The sequence below is a fragment of the Apaloderma vittatum genome, unplaced genomic scaffold (genome assembly GCF_000703405.1).
Source record: "Apaloderma vittatum isolate BGI_N311 unplaced genomic scaffold, ASM70340v1 scaffold39171, whole genome shotgun sequence".
Lineage (NCBI taxonomy): Eukaryota > Metazoa > Chordata > Aves > Trogoniformes > Trogonidae > Apaloderma > Apaloderma vittatum.
In genome coordinates, this window is record NW_009701501.1 from 465 (window position 1) to 13,078 (window position 12,614).

General features: G+C 42.9%; 1 protein-coding gene across 1 annotated transcript in view; it reads left to right on the forward strand.

The window, feature by feature from the left end:
• The window catches only part of SNX30 (sorting nexin family member 30), a gene marked incomplete at its 5' end in the record, with an annotated part of 36,727 nt that overhangs the window by 460 nt on the left and 23,653 nt on the right, over nt 1–12,614 (forward strand). The window lies entirely within an intron of this gene.

Here is a 12,614-nt window from a genome sequence, read left to right on the forward strand (position 1 = left end):
CACAGATGGGTCTGAATGCTTCAGGAATTGCTCCCTCCTGTCTCCTTCCTGTAGCCCTCAGAGCAAAGTCTTGGAGCTGCTCTTGTTTCTTTGCCACCCAGCTTGCCATCAGTTTGTCAGTATTGGTCCTCTCCAGACCTGAGCTCCTACTCGCTTGTTCATAGCCATGTAGTTTGGGAAGGATGCTGTTGCAGGGAGCGTCTGTGCCTGCTTTCCCTTCCCTAGTTCTGGCATGTGTCTGCAGGACACTCACAGGCTTTGTAAAGTGCCTTGCCCATGTGTGGGCCTTGGATGTGGTAAAAGCAGGAGTGGCAGCACAGCACTGCTGGAACCTTAATTGCTTTTCCAAGGACTTGCTATCTCTGTGGACAGACTTCCTGCAATATGTTAAGGTAAGATTTCCTTGGAACAAGGGTTGAGATCGGTTTGAAACTTTCTAATAAGCAATTCTTGGCCAGCGGATGTGCGTCCAGGGTGTAGCAGGTGCTGGTGGCAAGAGGTGTTCCCTGTGGCTGTTGTCCTGCGGAGTATGGAGCTACTTCTGGGCAGCATGGGTCTGATAGCATCCAACAGCCCTGGGCCTGTCATTGATACCTGATCCAGTACACTCCCATGCTCTGCAGGAATTTGTCAAGGTAGTCTGCACTCTTCCATGTGTCACCTTCGGCTGCCCTGTAACTGCAGATTCAGCACTTGTCCCTGCCCTCTTCTTGTAAGGGGCTCTCTCCTTGAACATTTGCCCACTGTTGATTAAGTGAGAAGCCAGGCGTACCTTCGCTGTGAGAACATATGCCTTCAGCTAATGAACTTGTCAAAGAGTTGATGGCCCTCTTAGAGAAAGGGGATATGTGAGTAAAATGGATGAAGGAATTGTGGATTTTTAGTCTGTAATGGATTGGATTTACTCATGTAACTAGGTTGTTGTCTGGCCAACCTGTAGCCATGGGAGTTGGCAGCTGCCTTCATGGGTCTTCTCGCAGACCAGGAGTGCAGTGGTGGTATTGTGCTCACTCTGTGAGCACTGTCCATCCATACTGCTGTGTAGCTGCTGAGAAGCTCTGTTTGGAGGTGTAGCTCACACTGTATAACTGCTCTCCTTAGCTGTATTAAAGAACTTTTCTTATTTGTTAGAGCAAGCAAGCTCCTCTCTTCTTTACTGCTTTGAAGTGTCTGAGAAGTGTATCAGCATCCCTAATAACTTAGGAGCAGAAATACCTCATTAGCCTCAGGCTGTGGTCAGCTAACTGCTTGTCAGTAGGAAGTTTCTGGCCCAGTCTTTCCACCAGCAACACAGGTGAAGTCCATCTTCTGGTACTGTTGTGTAGTACTGTCCTGTTCTAGGCACATGGCTGCACAGTATTATTCCAAAGTGGAGAGCAAAAATGGGCTGAAGTACATGGTTTTTAGACTTGAGAGCAGTTCTGTGGTTGACCTGGAAATGGCATTAGGGTAATGAGCCTTGCAGAATAAAAGGATTTCCAGTAGGAAGAGAGCAGCATTCTTTTTTTTCCCCTTTTAGCTGAATTAGCAGGAAAAGACAAACATCTGATTCTCCTGATGGAAGGAGTCCGACACCTCTTCTGTTTGAGGGATGTCCCTTCTTCCAGTTAATACCTGGCACGTGGGGAAAATAAAAATGAGTTGACTTCTGTCCCACCTCAGGAAAGACTTCATTAAACAAACAAGTGTTCCTAACTTTAAAGGAGTATTAAACTTCAACTGCTTGTACTATGTACTGAGTAGTCTAGAGAGTGACTATGGTAAGTGGAGGTAAATAGGTAAAACTGCCTTTTAGGTCTCTTGGTCTTAATCTCTGGTGGTGGGTCATTAATCTTTTGAAAGATAGCTCACTAATCGACTAACGTTGTGGGGATAGCTCCAATAATTGGGTAGCAGAGGGAGGTCAGTATTCAAGTGTGACTTGGGTCTAAAGCTCTGCAGCTGTTCTTTGTTGATTCTTGAATAGGAGATGTGCTTGTATGCTCACTTGACCTTTCCAAGGGCCTTTTTGGAGAGTCTAGTGGATGTTGGCACTGCGGGAGAGGTTTGAGTTGAAGTCTCCTGCTTCAAAGTGGCTCTGGGTCAGCAAGCTTCTGTACGGACCACTGTCCATAACCAGGCCTGCACTAGGACATGCCTCTGGCAGAGGGATATTGGTAATGGCTGACCATCACTATGAACTTGATAACTTGCTTTTTCTAGGTGGTCCTTACCTACTCTGAGCAATTCTTAAAGACTGCTGAAAGATAAAGGTGCCTAAGACTGAAGTCCTCCGAGGGTAGACAGTGCAGAAGTAAGCCCATAAAGCAGTGCTTCAGTTTCCATTGTCACAGGTGTGCGCCTGAGGTGGCTGAACTTCTGCCATCACAGCTTTGCATTCCTTAAAGCATACTTTCCTTGTTTGCTGGAGCTGCTGATTGAGAATGCTACCTTATCCTGAGTCAGAGGAACCTGGAGGGTGGGGGCATTGTCTATGTGTCTCCTGTTTTTTAATTCAAATGTGGGAATTATCTGGTAGCCTAGAACTATTCAACTTTGTTTCATAAACCTTTGGTTGTTGTTTAAGAAAAGTGGCTAAAGCTACTAGAGCAGTAGGTCATAAGAAAGAGAAGGAAAAGCATCTGTGCTGTTTTCTGTTCTTTCCCTGGTTCTGAGGCCTTCTGTGTGGACTAGTCCCAGGTGTTCTGAATCTTCTGAAGACGGCTTCAGAGCTTTTGTTGTCTGAAATAAGAGTCTTCATCCTGACTTGTGGGAGAATGTTGTTTTAGGAGCCAGGAACTGTTGACTTCTGAGGAGCATGTAAGCTCTTAAATGAAATGGACGAAGTACTTGGCTTTCACAGTGATTCTGCAACAAACATGAAATGCTAAAGTTATAGATTCTTGTCTCTGAAGCATTTCTGTATTGGCAAGATGTCTCTATAGAGATCTTTCTGTTCCCCTGAAGTCTAATTACATAAAACATTGTTTGTCCTGATACCTGACCAACATCAGCTTTTTCAGGCTTTTATCCCTTCACCCTTGCTAGACTCCAGATAAGGGTACAGCTAAAACTGAACCTAGGCAGTACTGCCCCCTCCCTTTTTTTGTTTTTGTTTGGTTTTGTTTAACATTAGGTGAAAGGGAGACATGCAGAAGGAGAAGAACCTTGCCGTGCATCCTGTGGGATTATTTTACAGTTAGTTATAAAACTGAGTTCTTGCTCTCTTACAGAGCTTTTGGAAGGCATGCAAACTAATTGAGAACCACTATTCAGAGCACATTTTCTGCAGTGGAACGTAAGGCAAATGAGGAAGTGTCAGTGTGGGTTTCTCTCCTTTTTAAATTGTCCATTAAGAATAAAATAGGAAGTTCTGCTTACATGTGACTACTTGACTCCAGTGTGCTAGTTTGTCACTTTTGGTAGTGAATCTGCTTTGTGCATTAGGACAAGCACTTTGACACTGTGGAGGAAAGACATTATTAATGGGTTACTGGGTTCAGAGCAGAGGTGAGAAGTAGATGATAATCTACTGTGTGATTGTATCTAAATGGTTGTAGAAGTAAGATAGGACTCAGGATGTGGTCCGGCTGAGGCTGTGCAGATTTAGTAGCATGCTGCTACGTGTTCCAAGTGCCAAGCTATGCAGAATTAGAAAGAAAGTGTTCAGTATGACTTACTCCTGCTGTCCTCTAGCTATGGTGCTTGTAGTCCTTCTAGATATGTATTCCTAAGCGGGTAATATTGGCAGTTCGTGCTATGGTCTATCTTGACACTGACAGCTATCTAACAGGGTCCTGATCCCAGTATTGGTTTCTTCCCTATCACTCCAAAAGCTTTCATGTCTCACCTGTTCTGGGGCTCAGACTCCCTTGTCCTCTGTAATATCTCTGACTACCTGATGCTGTACCAGTGGCCAGCTACCTATAACCTGTTCAGCTTTTCTTTGAAGATGTGCATTCCTGGTATTTGATTTTGTTAATGCTAGACAGCTGAAGTGAGCTTCAAGACTGTTTTACAAATAATTATATCAAGCAGAGCTGATACGGAATACCAGGCTTGCAGTGAATGCATAGCTTCAATTTGCCAATCTACGGAGAAGCATCTTAAAAATCTAACTGCAAACTTCTGGTTACTAACTGAAAACTGTTGCTTGCATGTGACCCCGTGCTCATCTGCTTCCAAGCTACTGCGCTGCTGTACCCCTAGGCCTGTATTAGCACCCGATCAAGTATAAATACTTGGTGTGTTTGCTGGAGTGCTGTTACTTAGCACTCATATTCTGGAAGGGAGCCTGGCAGCTTTCCCAACAAAAAAATATTCTGAGAGTCTGGAGCTCTACTGCCAGCTTCCTTGGTTGCTGGTTTATAATTATTGCTCTTAACTTCATCCACCCACAGTTGAAACCAGTTTGCAGTATAATCTGGAAGTTTAAAATAGATCTGCCTGAACTTCTACAAAACTCCTTCCTCTCTGGCTAAAGGAGAACTGTTAGACCAACACTGTGCATTATTCTTAAAGCAAGCTGGAGGTAAATTCTCTGTCTTGGGAGACAGAGGACTACAGAAAGTCAGGAACTGAAGTTGGTGAACATGTCAGTATGAATGAGTTGATCTCGGTTCCAATCTACAGGAACACAAAACTGACAGTCACAGAAGTTGAGGCTGGAATGCAGCTTTGTATATCTTCTAGTCCAGTCCCTTGGCTCAGGGCAGGGTTAGATGGAGCAGGCTTCCCAGGACATTGTGGACTCAGGTTTTTGAGTAGTATTCTGGGCAACCTGTTCCTGCATCCAATCACTCCCCAAATAAAAATTTGTTTTCATATTTAAGTCAAACTTCCAATATTTCAATTTGTGCCATTGTATCTTGTTCTGTTGGTGGTAACACTCTTCAGTGGATCCAACTTCTGTATACACTCTCTATGAGGTATTTATCCATGTTGATCAGAACTCCTGAGTATTCTCTCCAGGCTGTTGGTAGTCTTTGCCTTGAGTCATTGTTGGTTCATGGTCAGCTTTTCCATGGATATCTGCTGTATATGGTGTTTTTGTGGGTTTTTTGTTGTGTGGTTTGTTGTTTGGTTTTTTTTTTTCCTTCTACCAAGCTGCTTTTTAACCAGCCAGTCCCTAGGACATACTGCTACATGGGGCTATACCTGTGAGATGCAGGACTTTGCACTACCTCATGTTGGATTTCATGAGGTACCTGTGAGGCCATTTCTCTAGCTTACTGAGAACCCTTGAGTGACAGCACAGCCATCTGATGTATCATGCATTCCTCCTAGTTCTGTACCCTCAGCACACTTGCTGACTTGTTCCCTATCCCATCATTAAGGTCGTTAATGAAAGGGTTGAACAGTAGTGTCACTATTGCTGTCTGCTAGTGTACTCCACTAATGACTGCCCTCCAGTTGGCATTTGTAGGATCACAGCCGTTTGAGCCCAGCAGTTCAGCTAGTTTACAGTCCTGTTCTCTGTACATGTGCCTAGCTTGTCTTATTATGGTAGACAGCATTGAAAGCCCTCTTGAAGTTGAGATGGACCACATTAAAGCTCTCCTTTTATGTGCCAGACTAGTCATATCTTCATCATAGGTGTTTGGTTGGTTAAGCTTAACTTCTCTTAGGTAGACTAGAAGTTGTCATACTCCTGTCCTTGTGTTTGGAAATGGCTTCCAATATTTACTAGATCACCTTTCCAAGGATTGAGGTGAGGTGGCTGTTCTGTAAGTGCTCTATATGTACCTTCTTGAAGACAGGAATGCCACTTGGTTTCTTCTAGTCCTCCAAAACCTCCTCTCATGACCATAATAAGCATAAAATATTTGAAAGTGGTATTACAGTGGCATCCAGCTTCCTCAGCACTCATGAGTCCATCTCATCATGGGTTTTTTGAAATGCTTCCTAGTCCTCCCCCACTGATGGTGACTTTGTCTTGTTCAGACTTTTCCACTGGGCTCAGGGGCCTCCTGTTGCTGAAGGCTTGATCATTTTGATAAAGTCTGAAGCAAAGAAAATATTGAGTACCTCAGCTTTGTCAGTATCCTTTGTCATCAGATACGCTGCTCCATCAAGAATGCATTTTCCTTCCTCTTTATTTTGCTACTGTAGAAGCCTTTCTCATCCTTCACCACATTTGACTCCATCCTGCTAAACTCATCCCTGCATGCTCAGCGGCAGTATCTGTGTAGTTCTCCTGGGTCAAGTGTGCATGCTGGTGCCTTTTTTTTAATGCTTCCTTTTTATATTTGAATTTAGTCAGGAGCTCTGTGTGCATGCATGCGTGTATCCAGCCACCTTTGCTTGATTTCCTGCTCATTGGGATGTACCAGTTTCAGGGCTGTAGAGGTGTTTCTTGAAAATCAGTTAGTTCTCCTGGATGCTTCTCCAGGGCCATGTGCCTTCTTCCTAGCAGATCCAGGCCTAGAGGAGGCTTGGTTTGGTTTCCTGGAAATCTGGGGTTGTAATCATGCTCTTTGCTTTGCTCCTTCCTCTTGGGATCCTCAGTTCCAACAGCTCAAGGCTACTGTGGCTGAGACAGCCCCCTACTTTCACATCCCTGACCAATTCTCTCTTCTAAGGCTCAGGTTCATCCAAGCATCTCTGCTCATCAGCTTGTCAGTCGCCTTTGTCAGGCAGTTGTCATCAATGCAATTCAGAAACCTAGACTGATGTCACCTCTGCTGTGTTGTCAATTCTGGCAAATATCGTTGTAATTCAGGTTACTGGTAAGGACTTGTGAACGTGAAGCTTCTTCTGGTATATCCCTGTTCTGCTCTGCAGAAGTGCTTAAATGACACAGGAATGTTGTTTTCCACTTAGGACAGTAGGATTGCTGGTTTGGTTGAACTGTTTCCAGAGTCTTTCAGAATTTGCCTATTTATGAAGCTGTTCTCCTAGCTTTTGGGAAATCCTGTGATTTTCTTCCCCCAGTTACTACACTGAATGGGGAGGCTACATTGCGTAGTAGGTGTCTGTTAAACGCAGTATGCATCAGGCAGCTCTTTTCTAGTCTCTTACTCAAAAGAGCTGACTTAACCCTAGCATGCCTTTCCACTTGCTGTCACTACTTACCCACTGCCGAGCTGCTGGTTGAATCCAGTTTCCCGTCTTTCATAGTGGTGGTAACCAGAACTTTTTTTCTCTAGCTATTTCATCTCTCAAAATCATGATAACACTTGGATAGGTTAATACTGTGGCATCTTACTGAGGAAATAGGGTGCTTGTCTCCTTTTTGCTGGGAGTTTGATGGTGTAGAAGCGGCTACAACAACACATTGGTGTGCTTCCTTATCGTCGCCTTCATTTATAGAAATAGCATTTTACTGGTAAGTGGTATCGTACAATGCAGGTGCTCTAGTACTGTACTCGGTGGTTGCTTTATGATCCACAACTTCCCAAGTACAGTGAGTTTCTCTGGAATTGGCAATTCCCATCTTGTCTGAACAGGATGAATGATAGCCAACACCTAACTTCCGACAAACACTTGCATGAACAAGATTGTCTTACTACTGTTAATTTTTGAATCTTTCCATTTGGTAAAACTGAATGTAGCTTCTACTGTGTAACGGTATTACTACTTTGTGGTTCTTATTTCAGTTTAATAGAGGGAGGCGTGTACTTAGAGGTTGAATTTGCTGTTGCTCAGCTTCCATAATCTTTTCAACAAGATTGCCTCATACTTAATGAGACAAAGTATTGAAAACAGACATTCAAAATGTGCATAGAAGAACTTAGTTCTTCTGCTGGATTTCAGAAGAGTGAATCTTGGCAATAACTTGTCAGCTGTGATGGAAAAAGTTATGCTTGGTGGTTGGAAAGAATCCTCCAGGCTGCCTGTAGTGAAATACCTCAAACTTACCCAAGCTGCTGGATACATTCTGAGCTTCTTAATGCGGAGAAGGGGATAAAAGAGAGCTTCTTAATCGATCTGGTTAACTGCTGTGTGGGCACCTTATTCTCCTATCCTCAGGGATTTGTGATAAGCCCGAGGCAGCATGTCTCTGTCATTAACGGGGAGAGGGACAGAGGATAAAGACCGAGGCTTTCCTGTTGACACACCATGATCTGGGAGACACTAGTTCCTAGATTAACCTGTAAACTATCAACCTGGTGTCTTTCCAATTTTATACAACTCCTGGTATCTCTGACAGGTCATCTGGCTGTCACAGTAGCCAGTCTCTTCCGTATCCGAGGGCCTGGTGTCTGTAAAGTAGGTCAGGAGACAAGATGGGCACTTATACGGTGCAGTGAGACTTAACTGAGTACTGCTATGTGAAAATCTGCTCGCAATACCAAAACTGCATCTTCGAGATTGTAACTTCCATGTGCTTTTGGTTTGCAGAAGTCATCAGTTAAATACAGTGTTTTATCTTGTGTATTTCTCACTGAAGCTCCTATCACCAGGATGAAATGGGGCAGAAGGCTCCAATCTCCACCTGAGGTAAAAACTGGAGTGAATTTATTCTTAGTAAGAATTTACTCTTAGTAAATTATCAGAAAAACTGTGGGGAACCTGTTTCTTTTCCAGTTACTAAGGGAAATAACTGACCACAAGGTAGCTACTAGCAATGACCAACTGAAGATAGAAAACAAATCTAGTGAGCTGCAACTCATTAAAAGAGTTAGCATTACCAATGTCAGCCCAACTTTAGTGGTTTATTGACAGATGGTTTATGGGACATACTTTCTAAATTGGGAGGGGAAGGGGTATTGCTTTTAGTTACAGATAATGTCATATTACCAAACCTGTTGATTTTCAGCCAGGTATTTCAGAAATCATGAATTATTGGTCTGAATAAGCATGCAGGTGACATGGGTTATTGGAACTAGCTGAAATAGTTCTGAAAAGAAAAGCAATAATCCACAGTTTGTACAACAGGCAGGGAACAAGCTTGGCTGTAATTAGATTGGTCCTCAAAGCATGTATTCCTTTGGAGAACATCACTGTGGTACAGCCATTTTCAGAGCTTCTACACTGCTGCTTTTTATGAAGCACTAAGTGGTGAGAAGTTTCTTTGTAGGTGAAAGCAGTGATTCTTCTAAACCCTGAAGATGGGCTTCTGCTGGACTCAGGTTTATGGTTTATGCATTTTAGGTTCAAGAGAATTAACGCTGGTGTGTAGGATCAAAGACATCACGAGAATGTGTAGTAATCTCCAGGAAAATGAACAAAACGTAGATAGCAACTAGCTTTAGTTGCTTCTAGATGATACCCTCAAATTAAGACCCTACAATGAGAATGACTACCTCTCTGCCTGTCTTGGAAGACAGTAGTTGCAGTGGTCCGTAGTGTTACTGGTGATGGGATGGCTTACAACACTGACACAAATGCTTTAGTTATGATTCTTATTCTTAGTCTGTGCTCTAACCTCAAGATCAATTTTAGTCTGAAAAAACCAAGTTCCTTTTAAATCACCCTAACACTGCATGTCTGATGAGAGTAGCTAGTAGCCTCTCAAAGCCAAAATACTAGCAAGGGGTAAAGCTTCTCTTTCCTATCTACCAGGAAAGCCGTTACACTGCGTAGTAAAGTATTGCCTTGCGCTGATTGACTGGAACTTGCTATATCCTTCTGGAGGGCCTCTTAGGATGTATAAAACTCCCTTATCTTAAAGTCTGTCTGCATAGTTGGCCTTGCTTTTCCAGTGAGCTTGAATGATGTGGTGCGTTCCTTGAAAGGAATATGCTGCAGTGCAGGTGTTGCTCAAGGGCAGGGAAGCCTCTTCCCCCTCAGTGCTGCAGATGGTGTTAGCAACAGCTACTTCCAGCTAGATCAGTGGTGAAAGCGCTGACGTGTGGGAATGGCAAGTGATAGACAATACTCACACTCATGCTTTGTCTGGGTAGAACTACCTTTGCGGTAGCTCTCTAGATGCCAGTATAAGGCAAATTGTAAGTGGAAGTCTTGGGTAATACTGTCAAGATGAAGCAGTGTTGCAGATTGCCACTAAGAAAATTGCTGGACAATTTTAATCAATACTGTTTTTTGCCAGTGATCAGCTTGGCGTGTTCAGGATTTGTGTGCTGACTTTCAGTGTGCTCCTGGATCAGTATACTGTACTCGAAACCATGTGTGCTGAACACCTGTATGTGCCACAGTGGCTGCAGGAGCCTAGGCCATATAAATAAAGGGTGTTTCTACAGGTGAATTAGTTTGTAGATCGTTTCTTCCCTCCATTGGTCTCAGTAGGTGGTTTTCATACTGTGAGGAATTACTGCATGATTATTTTCCTAACTTGTCCACCTTAAAGCAGGGAGCAAAGTGGTTATACTGTGTGTCTTTCGGTGGTTTTTGTGTGGTTTTGTGAGGTTTTTCTCTGTGGTTTTGTTTTTATTTTATTCTTCTTCCTCAACCAGATATTCACTTTGTTTATTTCACCCCTCTGGGAGCAAAAGCCTTTCTACTGGAAGATGCGATGGAGGGCTGTCCCTTAAATTGCACCTGTGTAAACTAAGAACTTCTTCAACAGCACACTTCTCCAGCTCTTCTAGGGTTTGAAATGAAAACATGAATTTCTTCCCTTTCAGTATCTCTGTCTGCTTTATTTGCATGGTGATATCACATCAGTTTGATTTGTTCTTATGAAACCTCCCCTGCTATTGTGTAGGGAAATGTTAATGCAATTCATCTTAAAAAGTGAGCATGAGGAAAGTGTACATTGTAGTGCAGTATGGAGGTGTATTTTCGCTTGTTTAAACAAAGTATTCACTGGGATACTACAATGCTTTCCAGGCCTCTGTCATTTCTTTCCCTCCTTTCTGCCTTTCTGCTTCTCCTCCCTCATTTGCATCTGTTTGCATTTTAAAAAATACTACTGGTTGCTTTCAAAAACATCTTGGCCAAATTGGCACTTTGAGGTTGGTTTCCTAGATACCTGAAGCAACTAAACCTGCTTCTAGAGCATGAACAGGAAAAAACTGTTGCGTGGTATGTGCACAGCTTTAACAAAACTATATGTCTCTAGGAGAAAGCAGTTTAGTTTGGACAAGCTTAATAAACTGTTCCGTCTGTAATCAGATACAAATCTGGCTTCTTGGATTGGGAATGACTCCTAGTCATATGCTGGATTCATGTTTTCCTGCTCATGGTCTGAATCCTGGCTGCTACTTTGCTATTTAGAAGACTGCTAGGCTTGTTCACTAGCAGGTTGCTCATAGCATGTTAAAAATGGGTTACGAAGTTTGTGTGCACACAGCTGCAGAACCGTTCTGGTAATTTGTCTTGAAACAAACAATATTCTTGAAACAAACTTCTTGCAGATGGATATAGAACTTAATGGAGCTAGAGGAGAATAACTGGAGACTTGACTCAAAAGGTCTGCATTCTTCTAGATGTTTCTGAAGACATCTGCCATTTGTGGAGATCTTTGAGCTCTGAAGATGGTGGAGTTGGTGCCTGTTGCTTTCTACTAAGAACTGTAGAACTAAGAAAGAACCCTTAGCTCTGTGAAAGCGTGCAAATCCAAGCCCTCCCAAATATTAAAGTCTCTTGCTTTCATTTGGGTGACAAGCACTTTTCTACTATTTCCCATGGCTTAAACATAACTGAAGAAATCTTGCAGGACAGCTGCCGTACTGGATTTTTGTCTAGGAAGATGCATAAAGCTTTCTGCAAGGATTCTAGTGTTTTTTAGACAGATGTAGAAGCTAGCCTTGGATCTGTGACTGTTTTTTCCAAAGGAACAGTTCATCCTGAGGATGTGTTAAAATACCTCTTTGCATTTAAAATATCTTGCCACAGTAGGGAGCAACCAGTTACTCCTAACATTTTCCTACCTGTTTAAATGATATGGATGAGTATATGTCAGGTGTAGGGAGAGTTAGTAACAGAAGAGTGTGTCTTACCTCTTTAAATTTTCCCTAATTAATGTCTGTTCCAAATAACAACACAGTTCATCTGCCAGATGTCCAGCCCTCAAAGCCTTTTGACCTTTTTTGCACAAAGTACCACAGTAACATGGTTTATTAATAATATTGAAGGACTTGTCCTAAGTGCTGTAAAACATCTTGTGAGATGCCACTCATGATCCTCATTTTTTAGAGTGTAACCTGAACCACATTTAGCTTTAGTGTTATCTTGCACAGACTAGGAAAAGAGGCCATCCTCTTAAGGACTCTGTGAGAGGGCAGACATATAGCCAGACTGTAGGAACAGATGGTCTGATGTGGTACTTGACACCTTCTTGTGACAGCCCCCTTTACCCCCATACACAGGAAGGCTGAAACTGAACTCTATTGTATCTCAGCAGCAGAGGTAGGAGATGGCTTATTGCTCTTGCCCTAAACACTGTTTGCAGGAAACGCTTTTGCAGGAAATGCCCTCATTTTTACTCTGGTTAGCTTAGCTGTGATGACTTACGGGGGAGAAAAGCCCACCACAAAGCAAAATAATCCATTATTTGAAACTTGTCTGTAGCTTCAGGAAAGAAGTGAGAATCCCGTGATATGTGTGAAAAGGCTTGGAAAGTGCCATGACTGCATCTGTGGTGGTGTCTCTCTGGGAAATGGATGGCAAAACACAATGGAACACAGTGTAACACAGAAATGTACAGCTTTCTGAACTTGAGAAGAAGAGTAGTGAGGCTCTAGGAATAGTACGGACTGGCTGTAAGCTTTCTGAGTTAGGCAGGGGAG